Source organism: Lissotriton vulgaris, chromosome 8 (assembly GCF_964263255.1).
Source record: "Lissotriton vulgaris chromosome 8, aLisVul1.2, whole genome shotgun sequence".
Classification (NCBI taxonomy): Eukaryota; Metazoa; Chordata; class Amphibia; order Caudata; family Salamandridae; genus Lissotriton; species Lissotriton vulgaris.
This window is the reverse complement of record NC_141696.1, coordinates 601,987,443-602,008,688: the sequence shown is the minus strand read 5'-3', so window position 1 is coordinate 602,008,688 and position 21,246 is coordinate 601,987,443.

The following is a 21,246-nucleotide window of genomic DNA, read 5'->3' as shown; positions in this document are numbered from 1 at the left end:
TGGAAGGGGGTTGTGTTGGACGTGGCCCTTTTTGCAGGGTCATCCCTGAACTTTTTGCCTTCCTCCTATATTTTCTTCTGACCTGTTGTTGGCTATTTTATGACTCTGGGCACTTTACCACTGCTGATCAGTGCTAAAGTGTATATGCTCTCCCTATTGTAAAATGTATGTATTAATTGGTGATTCCATGATTGACTATTTGGTTTACTTGTCAGACCCTAATACAGTGCACTGAGTGTGCCCAGGGCGTGTAAATCCAAATGCTGCTGGTGGGCTTCCGGTACAAAAGGGGGTGGTGATGGACGGAGCACCTGAATCAATCAAACACTCACACCCAGTCAAAAGATCTGGGTTTAATCCATCACCATTCTTTAGCCCACTATGCCACCCCAGTTCAGACATGGCTATATGCAAATCAGTCTGACCCTGTGCCTCATGGGAACAGTCCAGCCCGAACTGCCAAGCCATGTCTTCCCTGGACCGGAAACAAGCTTCCGAGGACCGGTTTCAGGCATTCCAGCCGTCTTCAGCCTGGCTTGCTTGAATCCAGTGGCAAAGTGAGCAACGGACTCACGTCTGAGCATACCCTGCCACACTTATGGCGGCCAAAAGCGGTACAAAAGGGGGTGGTGATGGACGGAGCATCTGTATCAATCAAACACTCACACCCAGTCAAAAGATCTGGGTTTAATCCATCACCGTTCTTTAGCCCACTCTGCAACCCCAGTTCAGAAATGGCTATATGCAAATCAGTCTGACCCTGTGCCTCATGGGAACAGTCCAGCCCGAACTGCCAAGCCATGTCTTCCCTGGACCAGAAACAAGCTTCCGAGGACCGGTTTCTGGCATTCCAGCCGTCTTCAGCCCGGCTTGCTTGAATCCAGTGGCAAAGTGAGCAAGGGACTCTGTGACTGGGTGTGAGTGTTTGGTTGATTCAGATGCTCCGTCCATCACCACCCCCTTTTGTACCGCTTTTGGCCGCCATAAGTGTGGCAGGGTATGCTCAGACGTGAGTCCCTTGCTCACTTTGCCACTGGATTCAAGCAAGCCGGGCTGAAGACGTCTGGAATGCCAGAAACCGTTCCTCGGAAGCTTGTTTACGGTCCAGGGGAGACATGGCTTGGCAGTTCGGGCTGGACTGTTCCCATGAGGCACAGGGTCAGACTGATTTGCATATAGCCATGTCTGACCTGGGGTGGCAGAGTGGGCTAAAGAACGGTGATGGATTAAACCCAGATCTTTTGACTGGGTGTGAGTGTTTGATTGATTCAGATGCTCCGTCCATCACCACCCCCTTTTGTACCGCTTTTGGCCACCATAAGTGTGGCAGGGTATGCTCAGACTTGAGTCCCTTGATCACTTTGCCACTGGATTCAAGCAAGCCGGGCTGAAGACGGTTGGAATGCCAGAAACCGGTCCTCGGAAGCTTGCTTCCGGTACAGGGAAGACATGGCTTGGCAGTTCGGGCTGGACTGTTCCCATGAGGCACAGGGTCAGACTGATTTGCATATAGCCATGTCTGAACTGGGGTGGCAGAGTGGGCTAAAGAACGGTGATGGATTAAACCCAGATCTTTTGACTGGGTGTGAGTATTTGATTGATTCAGATGCTCCGTCCATCACCACCCCCTTTTGTACCACTTTTGGCCGCCATAAGTGTGGCAGGGTATGCTCAGACGTGAGTCCCTTGCTCACTTTACCACTGGATTCAAGTAAGCCGTGCTGAAAACGGCTGGAATGCCTGAAACCGGTCCTCGGAAGCTTGCTTCCGGTCCAGGGAAGACATGGCTTGGCAGTTCGGGCTGGACTGTTCCCATGAGGCACAGGGTCAGATTGATTTGCATATAGCCATGTCTGAACTGGGGTGGCATAGTGAGCTAAAGAACAGTGATGGATTAAACCCAGATCTTTTGACTGGGTGTGAGTGTTTGATTGATTCAGATGCTCCGTCCATCACCACACCTTTTGTACTGCTTTTGGCCGCCATAAGTGTGGCAGGGTATGCTCAGACGTGAGTCCCTTGCTCACTTTGCCACTGGATTCAAGCAAGTCGGGCTGAAGACGGCTGGAATGCCAGAAACCGGTCCTCGGAAGCTTGTTTCAGGTCCAGGGAAGACATGGCTTGGCAGTTCGGGCTGGACTGTTCCCATGAGGCACAGGGTCAGACTGATTTGCATATAGCCATGTCTGAACTGGGGTGACAGAGTGGGCTAAAGAACGGTGATGGATTAAACCCAGATCTTTTGACTGGGTGTGAGTGTTTGATTGATTCAGATGCTCCGTCCATCACCACCCCCTTTTGTACCGCTTTTGGCCGCCATAAGTGTGGCAGGGTATGCTCAGACGTTAGTCCCTTGCTCACTTTGCCACTGGATTCAAGCAGGCCGGGCTGAAGACGGCTGGAATGCCAGAAACCGGTCCTCGGAAGCTTGTTTCCGGTCCAGGGAAGACATGGCTTGGCAGTTCGGGCTGGACTGTTCCCATGAGGCACAGGGTCAGACTGATTTGCAGATAGCCATGTCTGAACTAGGGTGGCAGAGTGGGCTAAAGAACGGTGACGGATTAAACCCAGATCTTTTGACTGGGTGTGAGTGTTTGATTGATTCAGATGCTCCGTCCATCACCACCCCCTTTTGTACCGCTTTTGGCCGCCATAAGTGTAGCAGGGTATGCTCAGACGTGAGTCCCTTGCTCACTTTGCCACTGGATTCAAGCAAGCCGGGCTGAAGACGGCTGGAATGCCAGAAACCGGTCCTCGGAAGCTTGTATCCGGTCCAGGGAAGACATGGCTTCGCAGTTCGGGCTGGACTGTTCCCATGAGGCACAGGGTCAGACTGATTTGCATATAGCCATGTCTGAACTGGGGTGGCATAGTGGGCTAAAGAACGGTGATGGATTAAACCCAGATCTTTTGACTGGGTGTGAGTGTTTGATTGATTCAGATGCACCATCCATCACCACCCCCTTTTGTACCGCTTTTGGCCACCATAAGTGTGGCAGGGTATGCTCAGACGTGAGTCCCTTGCTCACTTTACCACTGGATTCAAGCAAGCCGGGCTGAAGACGGCTGGAATGCCAGAAACCGGTCCTCGGAAGCTTGTTTCCGGTCCAGGGAAGACATGGCTTGGCAGTTCGGGCTGGACTGTTCCCATGAGGCACAAGGTCAGACTGATTTGCATATAGCCGTGTCTGAACTGGGGTGGCAGAGTGGGTTAAAGAACGGTGATGGATTAAACCCAGATCTTTTGACTGGGTGTGAGTGTTTGATTGATTCAGATGCTCCGTCCATCACCACCCCCTTTTGTACCGCTTTTGGCCGCCATAAGTGTGGCAGGGTATGCTCAGACGTGAGTCCCTTGCCCACTTTGCCACTGGATTCAAGCAAGCCGGACTGAAGAGGGCTGGAATGCCAGAAACCGGTCCTCGGAAGCTTGTTTCCGGTCCAGGGAAGACATGGCTTGGCAGTTCGAGCTGGACTGTTCCCATGAGGCACAGGGTCAGACTGATTTGCATATAGCCATGTCTGAACTGGGGTGGCATAGTGGGCTAAAGAACGGTGATGGATTAAACCCAGATCTTTTTACTGGGTGTGAGTGTTTGATTTATTCAGATGCTCCGTCCATCACCAACCCCTTTTGTACCGCTGGTGGGCTTGCAGCACTGGTTGTGCCACCCACAGAAGCAGCATTGTAAAATGTGTCTAAGGGCTGTCATTGCAGAGCCTGCATGCAGTCTGGTACTGTCATGCTGACTGGGCCAGTGCACACACTTGCCAGTCCATGAACCTTCCTTTTTCTTCATATCAGACACCCCTATGGTAGGCCGAAGGGCAGGGTGCATTGTAAGTATACGGTAGGACAAGCCCTGATGTGTGTGGCATGTCCTAATATTGAATTACAGCCATTTTCGTTTTTCACTATTTCAAGGCTACCTGTTCTCCATAGGCCAGAATGGGCTGTTAGAATTATTACACGTCATCAAAGAACCCCAAGGGAATGGTAGTTCTTTGAAAAATTCATGAGTTCTTGAACAAATCAATATTCAAGCAAGGGGATGTCCCTGACTGCTTAAGCCGGTTTTTCCAAGAAATCGTTGTGGCTATTTGGAACGGGTGGAAGTAGCCATGCCTGTATTTGGACTGCATGGGCTGTGTCTAAATATGGGTATGATTTCTATGCCTATATAAGGGCAATGTGAATTGTACCTATATAAGGGCATGAATCAGGAAATTTCGCTCGGATCCTAAAACGCCATACAACAAAAGTAGCACTGGCCAGTCTGATATAGATAATCCTATGACGACCTTTAAAAACAAAAGGATTAGGCTGGGCACTCAAACGTACCTTTCTGCGACTTCAGCCTCACATAATCAGTCACTTTATGTTCTGGTGGGGATCAGTTATAAAGTGCCATTTAATGTAGAGCACTTTATGGAGGATTGCTTTATAAAGAAAACGGCGTTGCTACAGGCTGAACGCTCCCCTTTGATGCTTCACTCTAAAAAGGATTGAGATGCAGCTTGCATCCCTGTAGTCACAGCAGTCTACTTGCCTGAGTGCCGTTAAAAGGGGCCTCCACAGCATAGAAGCGCATCGTGGAACCTCAGCCTAATTCCCATAGTTAGAACCAGGGCTGTAAATGGGCCGGGTCTCGCCGGTGCTGAGCACCTGCAGTTTTTTTAAAGGAGGCCTCAAAATGGGTTTCTTTCGGCTCTGTTTGTGCCCTGGCACAGGCGGTCTGTTTTTTCCGGACTGTAGTGACAGCAGGCACATGGATGTGAGCATGTTCATTGCTCCCTTCTCACCAGTGGAGAAGTTATGGCATGATATCATGCCAAGTGAACGTTGTAGGGGGGGGGAAGTGAAATCATTTAGTAATTTTCCCTCTGGATTTCCCTTCTCTTTTTGAAACTCAGGAGCAGCAACATTGTTGTGGTGTCACCAGGGCTTTAAGTGGAAGCTTTTTCAATATTCTATGCAAGCCATAGTTGCTGCTTATTTATCTTATGCAACTAACAACCACTGACGAAGCCAATAGTCCTGACTTCTTGTAGGTATTATGTTCATTGTTGTATCATATCTGGATGCAATGACAAATAGCAAAATACAAGGCGGCGGCACACTATGTATGCTAAGCACAGATTTTTAGCTTGTGTGTTGTAGAGCCATGCCCTTGATTACATTGGCAATGACCCTTTCAGAGACACCCCCACCCCCCAGCTTTTTTAATCCCACTTAAAGCCCTGTTTAGAACATCATGAAAGGTTGAGGGATGTTCCACCCTTTGAGCCTCCTGCCTCAGAGGTGTAGGTCTGTTCAAACGTGTGGCTCTGAGCTTCCCTTCAGAGTCCAACAGCTTCAAGGGGGGTACCTCCATCTGAGTATTCAGAATTTCCTGGCTCCGAGGTCTACTCCTACCAGAGTACATATAAACTAACCCCCCCCCCCACCCGTGACTTGCCCCTGTAAGATTCTCTTTGGAGTACCCCTTTACAGGAGAATTGGGGAAGGGGGTGAGACCTAGGCCGAACAACTCCATAATACATTGGACTGGCTTTTGTGGCACAGGGATTTTCAATGTGGTTATGTGGAGGGCATTCTATTAACTTGCAGGGTGGATTGGATTGGATTGGGACCAGTCCTATTGAAGTTCAGGTGACATATTTTAGGTCTCTGCATCTGGTTCAAAGACTACTCTGGAACCTGAGCAAAGGTGTCACCTCTTGAGTGGGCAGCAATGGTAAATAGTAGCAAAATGTTCTGGGATACAGTAAATATCCGAGGGATGCTCTGCCAAACCCTCTTTTGGCCTGCAACATATCTGGCTCGGATAAAACACATCAACTCTATTTCTTATATAGTGGAAGAGAATTCATAGAAAGATCTACTTCAGCCACTTCGGTTAACCCACCTCCCCTTGATACCTCTTTATCAGAAGTGGAGAAAGCGATGAGATGCCCAAGCGGTAAAGCCCCAATGACAGATTGGGTCACTCAAGGACCTCTTCAAATGTAACATTCAGCTTTGGGGGTCCCTTTGTTACTAATTTAACATTTCCCAAGTAACATGAGCCCTAACTCTTGTACACTTTGATCAGTGTCCATTTTCAAAAAGGACGATCCTAAATAAATCAAATGTTCACGCCTGATTATCCTTACTGATGTTGCAGTAAAGATCATTGGGTGACTCCCCTCAATTGCCTGAGATCCCGGACACATTTATATATGGCTTTTGTCTTGGGCTAGGTACAGTGCCTGAACTTGCACTTCATCCTATGTAAATACATGAACACCAGGCACAGCCCACTGTACCTAGCCTTTGTGCATTGATCTACTGACTTTGAGCATGTAAACAGAACCAAGCTTTGGTTGATACAGTTGAATTAGGGTGTTAAAATCCCCTTGGTGCATTTCCTCTATACCCTGGATGAGAATGTAGAAGTAAAGGTGTACTCCAGTTCAGCTGGAGAAATTTCTGATACATTTCTTAGTCAGTGGAGTGCGCCAGAGGTGCATTTTGGCTCCTGTTTGTTATAAATGTATATTACTAATTTGAGTTCTCACCTAGCGGTAGCCACTAGCAACTTTCCAAAAACTGTTAACTCTCTGGTCCCGGCGCTACCTTATGCAGACAACACTGTTTTAATGAGCAAGTTCCTGAGAGCCTTGCACTTCTTAGTGGAGTATTGCTTATTTTATGGGCAGCTTAGATCAAGCAACCAACGTTGGGAAATCCCATATTGTGGTGTGGGAAGAGGCATATTGTGACCTTGTCAGTAATTGGATGTTCCTGAGCTGCGTGGGCAATTTCCACTATCTTGGAGTCCCTTTTGACTCTGCTCAAGGCAGCCAATATCTCCTGTATGCACCGAATTAGGGTGGCTGGAGCTAGTCTTAATTATTCCCCCCCCCCACCGCCCAAGACCTCACACAGAGTAGTCCACCTCTTGTGTAAAAATATACAACTAGAAGTGTCTCAGTGGCTTTGTATAGAGCAGGGATTTGGGATATCCATACCTCACCCCTACAAGTAGGGGAGGGGAAAAAGACATTTGCTGGCATATTATAAATCTTTCGCTTACTACCTTTCATACAGAGCCAAACCTCCCAAATTTTTGATAAATCAAGGCTGGCTCTGCTGCAACTCTGGATTAGGTGGTTCAATAGGAAGGCAAGCTGTAACATGGAGGTTATTGACTCAGCCCTAGATAGAGGCCTCTCTATCCCTTGGTTGAAATGGTGTTGGGTCATTTCATGAACTTGGTGCATGTGAGGGTTTTTTTATACCGCACAGGTCACTTTCACCAACTCCTATAAATTTGGTTAAATCTCCTTTCTTGGATCACTATCTTATCCAAAGATTGGACTTGGTATACAGTGAAGGTCCCTTCGGGGAGATCTTGTTTCCCTGAAATTACCCAGGTGGGAGAGATCGCTTCTTCCACTTTAGGGCCGGCCCTCTGTTATTACTCAATAAAACCGCACTTGCCAACTTTCTGAAAGCAAGGAGAAATCATTTAGTGAGGAGTAAGACTTAATCTGAACTGGCGTTCGCTGGTGGGGCCCACCAGCGTTTATTCTTTTAGGACAGCACTTAGTTAACCTCATCAACTAATGACTGCAAGGCAAGAAAGGAACACATTGGAAAGGATGAACAGAAAGGAGGCGGGGTGGGTGGGGTGCGGCACAGAGGTAAAGCGGAACTGACAAGAGTAAGTGGCGTATGGCCGTGTATTAAAGAGATTGGAGGTGATTTCAGCACTATGCAGGCAGCCCTGGTATTTGGGACGCTTTTTTGTACAGAGTTTCGGGCCCCAGCACTCTAATTTTAGCAAAATTAAGCCCTTGAGTAGGGGTATTACCACTCGGAAAGGACAGGGGCTGTCCTAGGCTCACTTGGGAATTCCAGGACGCACCTCCACTGAGACCTGCTCGACCATTGATCAAATATGTGAAATTTGAAAATCTAGGGGTCCCTGTGCCAAGATGTGTGAGAGCAAAGGGAGCGCCGAACAGAGAAAGCTGGTAATTAGGGTATGGGTGGACGGCAACGTTTTTCAAGAAGCAATTCGGAAAGAATGTATACTGGATTTGTGAAGCAGGGGAGTGTAAGAAATGTGCTGTTTTGCATGATGAACATGGTTTGAAAAAATTAATTTTAACTTGATAAAATCATTAAAAAGATGATTTGACTACATTCCACTTTAAGCAAGAAATTCAGTGGCATTTGCACTGATTACATCCAGATTGGACTATTGCAATAGTCTGTGCAGGTACCACAAACCAGTTCTTCACAAACTATAGGTAGTACAACACTCTGCCACTAGGCTAGTTCTTAAACTGCCATGTCGTTCATCGGCCTCAGCAGTCTTTAAAATCCTTCATTGGCTGCCAATACACCAGTGTCCTGTTCAAAATTCTTTTGCTTACCTTCAGGTCCTACAGGCAGTAGGACCACAGTACCTAACTGCCAGATTTACTCACTATACTACCTTTAGGATTCAGAGATCACCTACTAACTTTCTCAACCCACCTACTTTCAGGCTTCAAACTAAAGGAGGCAGATCTTTTGCTTTCTTAAGAACTAACAGCCATATTCATCAAACTGAATTGCGCTCGCAAATGGCCAGATTCTGAGAATCTGGCCATTTGCGAGTGCGATTTTTGCATTTGGGATTCTTCATCCCAAATGCAAAAATCGCTATTTGCGAAATCGCATATTTGCGAGGAATTGGATTTAAGGAATCTCTAATAGAGATTCCTTAAATCCAATTCATCACCCTATTTGAAATTGCGAATTCGCAATATTTGGTCGCAATTTACCACGAAATCTGACTTCGTGGTAAATTGCGAAAAAAGAGTAAAAAGCACTTTAGTGCATTTTTTTCTTTGGCATGTTACACACACACATGTCCTCTGGACATGTGTGTGCGCAACACCTGTTCAAATGTGCATTTGAGGGGTGCTACAGGGTGTCCTTTGGACACCCCTGGCACCCTTCAAATCGCAATCTTATTTGCGATTAGCAAATTGATAATCGCAAATAAGGAATACTCCCCATTCATTCCTATGGGACTTTTGGCCCATAGGAATGAATGGGGAGTTTTTCCTTATTTGCGATTAGCAATTTGCTAATCGCAAATAAGGAATCAGTAGGAATCTCAAAACATTTTGCTAATCCTACATGAATCCCGTTTTGCGAGTCCTTAATAGCGAATCGCTATAATTCGCTATTAGGGCCTCGCAAAACGGGAGATTGATGAATATAGCTGTTAGGCCTGAAATCATCTTACCATTCAGTTGAGACACATTTATTCTGAAACCATTTTTAGGAAACTACTGAAGACTCCTTTGTGAAGCAGGGGAGTATAAGAAATGTGCTGTTTTGCATGATGAACATGGTTTGAAAAAAATGGATTAATTATTGCCAATTCTGGAGCTAGATGCACATTAATTCCTGATTAATACATTTCCTGTTCTGGCTGCTAGCTCATCGTATTAAGTCTATTGAAAAAAAAATTGGAGTGTCGCCCTACTGCTTTCTCGCACAGAAAGAAAGCCAAAACAAAATGGTAATTAAGTTATTGCCGTTTTATGTCTGCCATGATGGGGGGGCTGCTCTGCTTTCTGAGCTGGGCAGGAGAGTAGTAGTTTGCCCACTCCTGAGTTGCACAGACTGTTTGGTCGGACCAGTAATGCTCCCTCTGCCCTACTCCATGCAGGCTGCATTGCAGCTTGCATGGAGAACATAACTACCCCATTCACCCCTGGATGGGTGGTGTCGCGACAAATCACAACGCTGCGTGCAGCTTTGATTGGCTTGGGCGAGGGAGCCTGGCTGGCTGCCTATTTCCTGGTAGTTTCTTTAAATTTCCCTGATATACGACCCCCCCCTTGCAAATCCCCCCACCCTGTGACTCCCTTTTCGACACCTCCCTCCATTACCCACACTTTTTAACCAGGCTGAAACTCAAGCAGTGGTATTCTGGTCACACCATTGTTTCATGGTGTCATGGCTGGATTTTCTGATTAGATGGGATCAGCCCCTAGGGGCCCCTCCAACCCAGCCAGAACGTAATCACATCCCTCCTCAGGACCATCTATCCAGGCACCTGGGTACCTACCTGAGGATGGGGAACTCGCAATATACAAGCTCATATTATTAAAAACACCACTAAATCTATAGAGATACTAAGAATACTCACTGATTACTAAGGATATCCATACCCTACACCACACTCATACATCAGTTAGTCTCGCGGCCACTCAGACCCAGACTAATCTACCCCAGGGCAGATATGACACACAATCTGGTGCGTCTACACATGGGCCTGCAGAACCCAATGCTCTCTTTTCCAAACGGTTCGCAATCCGGCAAACCTCCACGCCAGTATCCCCCCTGACGCTCTCACTTACACAAGCCACAATCCTGTGGGTATACACGCTGGTCATCCTCCCCAACGTTCTCACTAACGCCGCATATCAACGACGACCACATTCCTATGAACACCTTCAGATATATGTCTCTTCACTAAGGGTCTGCTACTACAATAATATTATGGGATACCGAATTACTTAGTGTCAACAATTCCCTAGCTCAAGGGCTCCCTGTTCTCTCTATTCATTCAGACTTACCGGATCAGGGGCAGCATCTGTTCTGGCTATAACATCTGACTAGGAGAAAAAGGTTACCTATGCTTTGGAACAGAAGACGCTGTTTACAGGATTATGGGAGGGTGTATTACCGTGGTCCCTTAGTTGCAGGTCTCCTCTCCCCCTCACTATTACTTACCTGATCAGGGGTAGCATCTGTTCAAACAGTAATACCTACCAGGAGAGAAGATTACCCTCACTGTATGGGAACAAAGATATACACACTATGTGATTGAGTTATTTCTTGATTTAAGCGCTCCTACTCCCTTCTGATCCATCAGTGGCTCACCGGCAACTGGCTAGAAGCTAAGATAGCTTTATCATAAAAAACTCATGCACACTAATTCACTAATTAAAATGGGGTCATTTATTGTAACAATAATAAAGTATACATATACAAAACTATGGGGTCTCTATAACTAGCAGTAACTTTAACACACCGCTGAAAGAAAAAGGATTAAACATACAATAGCTTAGGGAATAAGAACAAGATTAAAGTGTAAGTGTAAGTGTAACTAGTTCAGACTACCTCACCTATTAGAAGGAAGATTTCTCTCTCTGCCTCTGGTGGGATTAGGGCTCTCTCTGTCTCTCCCTCCTTCACCACATCACCACGCCTCTGGTTCAGTTGCTCCAGCTGACAGCCTTCTTTGATGCCCTCTGCACTGCTCTCTCTCTCCTCATCTTCAGCAATCGTCTGCCTTCTTTCTCCATTCAAGAACTGCACTCTATTCTGCAGCTCCAGCAGATATTCTCTCTCTCTCTCTCCAAGCTGTTCTGAGCTCCAAGCTGAACTGAGCTCCCAGCTGTTCTGAGCTCCAAGCTGTTCTGAGCTCCAGGCTGAACTGCACACAAGCTGGAATGAACACCACGCTGAACTGAACTCCAAACTGAACTGAACACTCCTCCTCTCCTGTAGCTCACTAATATGGATTCCTCTCCCCTCATGGAAATTTCCACCAGAGGGCTGCCTCCTACCGAATTCCTGTGCCAGCTCCCAGGCTTCCACGCAACCGCAGTGGCCATCTGCTTGTTACGTCTGGGCCCAAGAGAAAAACACATTTCTCGGATAAGAAGCAGTCCTAACTGGATTTTCCTCTAGCACACAACAGCCTTAACTATAAACATTACCTTTACCCTGAAAAGCCTCTCAGCTCCATCAAGATGGAGTCCCTCTAGCTCTAGGCCTGTAGGCCTGAAAGGGATGAAATGCCCCTTAGCTCTGCCAGAATACCTACATAAACCATACCAATGTGTTAAGTATGTCAAAGCCAATAGGCAATAGACAGGTTAGAGTCAAGAATAAGGGATCTATCATCATATTAAACAGCTATCCTCTTCTAGGTCTGGAAGAAAGGGCTTAAAAGGGCCAACACAAGCTAAGAATAGATGTGAGCAAGACTAAGATCTATATCGCTGCTAAATAGAGCCAAAAACTCTGCCATAACATTCCACCCTTAGATCCTTATCTTGCGAACATCTATACACAACAACATCCATATAAACAAACATCAACACAATCTATCAACAAATCAAAAACCAAAAAACTCTCTAAAATGAATGACAACTTAAGGAAATTCTACCTGAAACTCAATTGTAGTGAATACAAATCTAACAACCAACTGAAAACAAATCAAAGCACCCTTGCTTCGAATGCTGAAACATATCTGAGATTGGATCTGATAACAACAGAAACTAACCAAAGCATCCTCAAACTAAATGTGCCTCAACTTCTAGTGATAACTGGTGAAGTCTAGTGATGTAGGGACTTATGTGTTGAATGAAAACAGCAAGGGGCCTAAATGGGGCCTACCTACTTCGGACAACTTAAGAACTAAATGTGTTTCAAATTCTAATGAAAAAACAACAAAGGGCCTAAATGAGGCCTACCTACTATGGTCAACTTAAGCTAATGATGACTCATGAAATCTATTGGTGTAGGGACTTAAATGTGTAATAAAAACAACAATGGGCCCAAATGAGGCCTACCTACTATGGTCAACTTAAGGTAATGATGACTCATAAAATCTATTGGTGTAGGGGCTTGTTTGCGAGATGAAAATAACAATGGGCCTAAATGAGGCCTACCTACTATGGTCAACTTAAGGAAACATTTTGGTGAAATCTGAGAAATAGACATGACAAATGATTTTCAAGGTCTGGGCAAACATTAATACATAATCATACTAAAAGACACACCTCCCAGGACAACCTAAAGTCTAGGGTAACCACCCTTTGATCAATCAAGGTGAAAATGTAAGAACAGTAAAAGACAACCCCATTTCTACAAGATAGCTGGTGTATATATATAACACCTAGTTTCTTCACACTGTGGAACACATGTGTGCACCACCATTCAAAAAAAAAAAAGTCCTTCATAGGCAAAAACTGTTTTGAAGAAAACAGGAAAACTATAATAGGTGACATGTGTGTTGTTTTTTTTTTTTTAAAAGTGGGGCCTGCTCATAGTGATTGCAAAGAAAAACATGGGAATAATGCAGGCCAAGGAATTATATAGCCAAATCCTTATGCGATTCTGTCACAAATTAAAAAAAAAGTGAAATTGTTTTTTGTTTTAAAAAAAAAAGTAAGTCCAATGTCAATTTTGGGACATCAGTGTAGGTCACCACCCGGCATCTTCAGTATCCGGACACTTCCTCCGATGCGGCCATCCACCACCTTTCCGGTCTGGTCTGGTCTGGATCCATCCTCCAAAAATAATAAACTAACATAAAAACATGAAAGTAAAAAACTAAAATAATAAAGGAAGTGGGGGGGGGGGCCGACCCACGCACCAACACCACAACCCAGCAATCCTAGGACGAGAAAACAAGTATCATTAATCTTGCAAAATAAAAATTTTTATTTAAAAAGCACCCCGGGTGCCTTTCATTATTGAAAAGAAAATATCCTAATTAATTAAAAACATTCAAAATCTAATTTTTAAATGAATTCAGAAGGGCCTAACATACCCTAATCCTGTCTGAGACAGCCCCTCCCTTCAGAGCAGGAGCCAGGCTACAGTATGAAGTAATTTGAATCACTGCCAAATGATGATCTCACAGCAGGAGCAGGGGCTGCAAGCCTCCCATTCCCTGATCAGGAGTCTGCAAGAATCCCTTATCAGCAGGCAATGAAGCTGCCCGCGCTGACAGCCAGGAAGAGCGAGTTCACCCCACCCTTACATAAACATGCCGTCCGCAGAACAAAATTGGATTATAGCCAATCATAATAGGACAGGCTGCAGTCGAAGACTGCAGAGGAAAAAACCCGTCTTCACAAACCAGCTGGTCTGCCAAGGTCGACAAACAAATTCCTTGTAAGCTTGTTCCCAGGCCTGATTGCTCTAACTAACGAAAGCTAGCATTTAAAAAAAAAACAATTCTGTTACAATGTACTGCTACTTAAAAGCTCCACTTTCTAAAAAGACTTTTGTCTAACTAATTCAGCTAAAGGCAAGACATTAAAATATGGGCATTGATTTAGTAAGGGGCAACTCAGTCATGCACACAAGATTATACAGTCTGCATTTAAAAAAAATACGAATTAACATGGACTATTGGGTTAAACATTTCTCTGCAGATATATCCATCAGGCAGCACGTTTATCGTGCAAGGTATTAAAAATATATATTATCAGCTGTTGAAAGAGAAATAATTTAAAACAACATAAAATGCAGACACATTTCACCAATGTATTTTGTTCAACCAGGGGCATCATGTAATTTTGCATTACAGCGTAATTAAACATGCAAGCTATTTAATCCAACCGAATAAAAGGGCCACATTCATACATTTATAAACAGCCATTTATTTTCTAACTGAGTTGGCTAACTTACCAATGCCGGTTTTGCTGCATACAGTCACATTAAAAAAAAAAAATTCAGTTTGCATTTGGGAAAATAATAATGAGAATACACACATTTTTTTTTCCAAAAGCACACGGTTGCCTTTCACTAATTAAAAGCACATGTTACCATGCACTGTCGGGCAAGATTGATTATTCTCAACCTATGATCATTGCAACCAGCACATTCCTTTCTAAATGGAAAACCCTCAAAGAAATAATTAATGAAAACAGCCCGTAGCATGCATTCTAACGGGCCACCTCCTTAACATTTCACTCATTTTAAATCATGCATTCAAAAATAATTCTCCACACGTCTGTGGGTGCATATTAAGAAAGCACATTTAAAAGAACACAGCTCTCTCCGTGCAAACCCTTATCTCAATCCGACTGGTTGATTTATAACCGCATCAGTTCCAAGGTAAACCCACACAAATTCGTAGACGCATTTAACAGAGCCCTTCGCAAAGCACAAGATGTTACCTTTCCGTCAAGAAGCTGACAAAGCACATAGGCAGACCCAGGAACCAGTAGAAGTCAAAATCAAACCACAAATAATCCACTGACTTTTATAGTCAGTTCAAATAACCATGCAAGGTAAAACAGCATGTTTAAAAATAAAGACTGCCATCTCAATTCAAGATATTAACCCTTTGGCAGCTCAAGCAGAATCATTCCCCAATGTCCGCGGATACATGGGAAAGTCATGGGCACATCTCTTCACGTTTACAGATAACACGTACACACATTTTCAAAACGTTATCCCCAAGCACTCGAGAGAGATCCAGCTCTCTCCTGCCTAACGTAATGATAACATGCCCTGTCCAAGCCATTACCACATGGCGCTATTCACAAGCCATATTTACAAGACAAGCTTTTCACAAAGAATATATCCAAGGCGCAATGCACAAGGAACACAGCAAATCAACATGAGAACATGCACCTCACAAGCCACAATAACATGGCGCTATTCACAAGCCATATTTACAAGGAGCAATATGTAAAGAACTCCACAAATCATATAACAATGAACACATTTCACATTGCACAGCATAAGCAGAAGCAGCAAGCAATTTAATGGACAATTTAAAAGCATTTTTTACACACATTTATACAATTGGACCATCACAAAGATGTAACTGGCTCCCTCATGTAATGCCATCCTTCAACCCTGACAGGTTAAACACCAAGATAAAAACCATTCCTTCCACCCTGAATAAACCAAATGCCATGATGTAATGCAATCTCCTCACGCTGCAACTGTTCAAGCCCATAGGTCACACAGGCTACATAAACTGCAACATTACGCCAGATGGAACCGGCGCTCAGGGCACTCCCACACAACACATGGGAAACAATCTAAGCACATGGCAAGGTCACACAGGTTTCGTAAACTGTTCGTAGACGCCAGATGTCATGGCTGGATTTTCTGATTAGATGGGATCAGCCCCTAGGGGCCCCTCCAACCCAGCCAGAACGTAATCACATCCCTCCTCAGGACCATCTATCCAGGCACCTGGGTACCTACCTGAGGATGGGGAACTCGCAATATACAAGCTCATATTATTAAAAACACCACTAAATCTATAGAGATACTAAGAATACTCACTGATTACTAAGGATATCCATACCCTACACCACACTCATACATCAGTTAGTCTCGCGGCCACTCAGACCCAGACTAATCTACCCCAGGGCAGATATGACACACAATCCGGTGCGTCTACACATGGGCCTGCAGAACCCAATGCTCTCTTTTCCAAACGGTTCGCAATCCGGCAAACCTCCACGCCAGTATCCCCCCTGACGCTCTCACTTACACAAGCCACAATCCTGTGGGTATACACGCTGGTCATCCTCCCCAACGTTCTCACTAACGCCGCATATCAACGACGACCACATTCCTATGAACACCTTCAGATATATGTCTCTTCACTAAGGGTCTGCTACTACAATAATATTATGGGATAGCCGAATTACTTAGTGTCAACAATTCCCTAGCTCAAGGGCTCCCTGTTCTCTCTATTCATTCAGACTTACCGGATCAGGGGCAGCATCTGTTCTGGCTATAACATCTGACTAGGAGAAAAAGGTTACCTATGCTTTGGAACAGAAGACGCTGTTTACAGGATTATGGGAGGGTGTATTACCGTGGTCCCTTAGTTGCAGGTCTCCTCTCCCCCTCACTATTACTTACCTGATCAGGGGTAGCATATGTTCAAACAGTAATACCTACCAGGACAGAAGATTACCCTCACTGTATGGGGACAAAGATATACACACTATGTGATTGAGTTATTTCTTGATTTAAGCGCTCCTACTCCCTTCTGATCCATCAGTGGCTCACCGGCAACTGGCTAGAAGCTAAGATAGCTTTATCATAAAAAACTCATGCACACTAATTCACTAATTAAAATGGGGTCATTTATTGTAACAATAATAAAGTATACATATACAAAACTATGGGGTCTCTATAACTAGCAGTAACTTTAACACACCGCTGAAAGAAAAAGGATTAAACATACAATAGCTTAGGGAATAAGAACAAGATTAAAGTGTAAGTGTAAGTGTAACTAGTTCAGACTACCTCACCTATTAGAAGGAAGATTTCTCTCTCTGCCTCTGGTGGGATTAGGGCTCTCTCTGTCTCTCCCTCCTTCACCACATCACCACGCCTCTGGTTCAGTTGCTCCAGCTGACAGCCTTCTTTGATGCCCTCTGCACTGCTCTCTCTCTCCTCATCTTCAGCAATCGTCTGCCTTCTTTCTCCATTCAAGAACTGCACTCTATTCTGCAGCTCCAGCAGATATTCTCTCTCTCTCTCTCCAAGCTGTTCTGAGCTCCAAGCTGAACTGAGCTCCCAGCTGTTCTGAGCTCCAAGCTGTTCTGAGCTCCAGGCTGAACTGCACACAAGCTGGAATGAACACCACGCTGAACTGAACTCCAAACTGAACTGAACACTCCTCCTCTCCTGTAGCTCACTAATATGGATTCCTCTCCCCTCATGGAAATTTCCACCAGAGGGCTGCCTCCTACCGAATTCCTGTGCCAGCTCCCAGGCTTCCACGCAACCGCAGTGGCCATCTGCTTGTTACGTCTGGGCCCAAGAGAAAAACACATTTCTCGGATAAGAAGCAGTCCTAACTGGATTTTCCTCTAGCACACAACAGCCTTAACTATAAACATTACCTTTACCCTGAAAAGCCTCTCAGCTCCATCAAGATGGAGTCCCTCTAGCTCTAGGCCTGTAGGCCTGAAAGGGATGAAATGCCCCTTAGCTCTGCCAGAATACCTACATAAACCATACCAATGTGTTAAGTATGTCAAAGCCAATAGGGAATAGACAGGTTAGAGTCAAGAATAAGGGATCTATCATCATATTAAACAGCTATCCTCTTCTAGGTCTGGAAGAAAGGGCTTAAAAGGGCCAACACAAGCTAAGAATAGATGTGAGCAAGACTAAGATCTATATCACTGCTAAATAGAGCCAAAAACTCTGCCATAACACATGGGTTAATCACTCAGCCCTGCATTGTTTTATATATATATATATATATATATATATATATATATATATATATATATATATATATATATATATATATATATATATATATATATATCGCCACGTGTGCCCCTTCGCTGCGCCAGCTATCAATGTTCAGCTAACACCAACAAGGACACGGAAGACCCAGAGTGCAGGTGAGTTTTTTATTTCTTCGCACACCACGCCAGGATAACGTTTCGCCCTACACAGAGGGCTTGGTCACATATATATATACTAGCAGCCCGTCCCGCCGTTGTTCGGGTATGAATTGCTGCTGGGAACTCGGTGCTACACGCACAAAGTTTCCATCCTCATAACCTAAAGGAATCAATTCCCTACGCAGAATGCTTAAGGATGACCAGAAATTGCAGTACCAGGACAGGACTAGATGAGGCAAAACAAAACCTGTTTACAAGACTAGGAAAGAGAGGTTACAGTCAAAAAACATGTAACATAGCAAACATAAAATGTAGCAAGACCAACAGAAAAGATCTCCTCTTTGCCAAAAAACAAGAAAAGACAGAGAAAACTCCCAAACCAGAGCCACCAAGAATGATTACAGGATTTAATACCTATCATAACCAGGTCAGAAAAATATTGACCAAGCATTGGCCGCTGGTAAGAAGAGACCCCGTAATTGGAGAATTATGTGGCAAGAGACCAATGATAGCATTTAGGAAGGCTAAATCCATGAGGGAGCACCTAGTTTGTAATGCACCAGCCATTAAAAAACAGGATGACTGGCTGTCAAAAATCAAAGGGTTCAGCAAATGCAGTAAATGCAAAGCCTGTAAGCATGGGATAAACACCACAAAAGTGGATATACCCTTTAGGAAGAGACCGTACAAGATCAGAGGCAAATACAATTGCAAGACGGATCATGCGGTGTATGTCCTAAATTGTATTTGTGGTAAAAGATATGTGGGTAGCACCATCCACCCTGTACATATCAGAGTCCTCCAACACCTCCGCGCAGTGAATAATGACGACCTAGCTTACCCTGTGGCCAGGCACATAAATACAACCCATGCAGGGGATGTAGGAGTATTAACATACTTCGTCATTGACAATGTGCCAAAAAACCCCAGAGGAGGTAATCGCCTGCAGAGTTTGAGAAGACTAGAATCACGGTACATTATAATGCTAAATTCTAAGATACCGAATGGTCTCAACTCTGATGAAGCACTCAGTGTCCATCTCTAACTATGATATCATGGTTCTTGATGATAACGCCCTGTATCCTGTCAAAGATAAGTTCCCCCGTCCCATCCAGTTAACATCTATTGTTCAGTTTTAATAATTTACTATCACTGTATATATTAGCACGTTTATGACCCCTATAGCAGTTTTAGCCTGCAAGAGCAGCATTTTATACAAATCACTTCACGCACACATATGTCAACACATTGGGAATTACTGCTAATGTTGCATATCTGTCATCCGCAAAGTAATACAAATATGTAAAGGGAATAGGACCTTTATAGATGTCATATTGTGTTGCTAGAAATGTCAATATCCACCAGCGCAAGGCACTGTATAAACGCCAAGTTTTTGTCCACTGGGAAATGATGTATTAATGAAAAGCATATCGAATGTTCGAAATGTTAAGGCTCAGAAATGGGTGACCTAAGTCCACTGGGAGATTAGACAAAAGTAGTAAAAAACACGCGCTATGGTTAATGCATCAGCACCCTGCAGCAATGACAGGTTTTCCCAAACTAACCCCGCGCGCCCTTGAATGACAGTGCGAGGTGTGCATACTAACGCGCGCCCAACAAACAAAGCAATCACATGGACTAACGCGCTCGTAATATCCCCAGAGCATCCCCCGCTGCGCCCGCTCACATAAGCCTCCTGTAATGCGAATACGAGGCGGTATGTTAAACGCGCGCCTCTGAAACCAAAATGAATCGTGTGTGTCAATAACGCGCACGTAATATCCCCGAAGCATTCCCCAACTGCACCCGCTCTAACACGCGGCCAATATAAATAGTTTAGCGCCGCAGGCCACACACCTCGGAAACACAAACAAACAGAAAAATTACCCTATGGTGTCAGTTTACAAACTCACCAGCGCCGAGGAACTGTTTCTAAATGCGAATTGACTCGTGCAAAGTGGCCAGATTAGGCATAAGCGAGGCACACACACAGCGACTGACAGGCAAGGAAGGAATGAGTAAATCACTAGGCTCATGTGGCAGGAGGGTTTCTATAGTAACGAAACCAAGCATGGGGGCGGATGATGTAACTAATTAACAGTGAAAATGAAAGTAACTTGTTTATGTCAATTGAAAGTGGACAACGCCCCATATTACCATGGAAACTGGGTGTGACTAGAGTGTGATATGTGAAAAACAAGCTAAAATGTGCGTGGAAACAGGAGTGGAACATGCATGATGTAATGCAATGACTAAGGGGTATAAATACAATCACAGTCTGTCATGATGTTGTGAACAAGGCGGGTGCTTACCGCCGAAACGCGTCAAGCAGCCTTAATGAAAGAATAAATTTATTTGGAATCAACTAAAATTTCACGGAGTCAGTGCCTTACTTGGATGAGAGAGTTTGGAGTGTTCCAGATATATATATATATATATATATATATATATATATATATATATATATATATATATATACTAGCAGCCCGTCCCGCCGTTGTTCGGGTATGAATTGCTGCCGGCCAGTAGTGTATTGTTTTGTAGGATTTCGTTTTGATAGCATTTCTTATCTGTGACAGGCCTGTGAAACCCTCCGATTCACAGTGCACTGCTGATGCACTTAAGAGTGCGCGTTCAGTAGTGTGTGAACTCGAGTTTCCCTACTTTATTTTTCCTTGCAATATTATATAGCGCAAAATCGACAACATGGCATGAGCGCAATTTACATTACAGAAGAACACATTCATTTGTGGTAGGCACGAGGAGACAAAGCGATTTGCCTGGAATCACAGGATGTTGAGCTGATGCCGAGATTCAAACGTAGCTCCCCAGCTCTAAAGTTCGCAATTCTAGAACTTGTGGCAGGAGGTGTGTCTAAAAGTGTATATCGGTGCTGGCCATCAATGAGAGAGACCTGTGCATTTTTCAAATGGGTGGTGAAAAAATATGAGTATGTTGCTGCTGGAGATGTGGGCCGTCGTGCCACCAATGTACTTAACGGGGAGGGTAAACACCCATTATTCCGCAACTTTCTTTCCGCATACC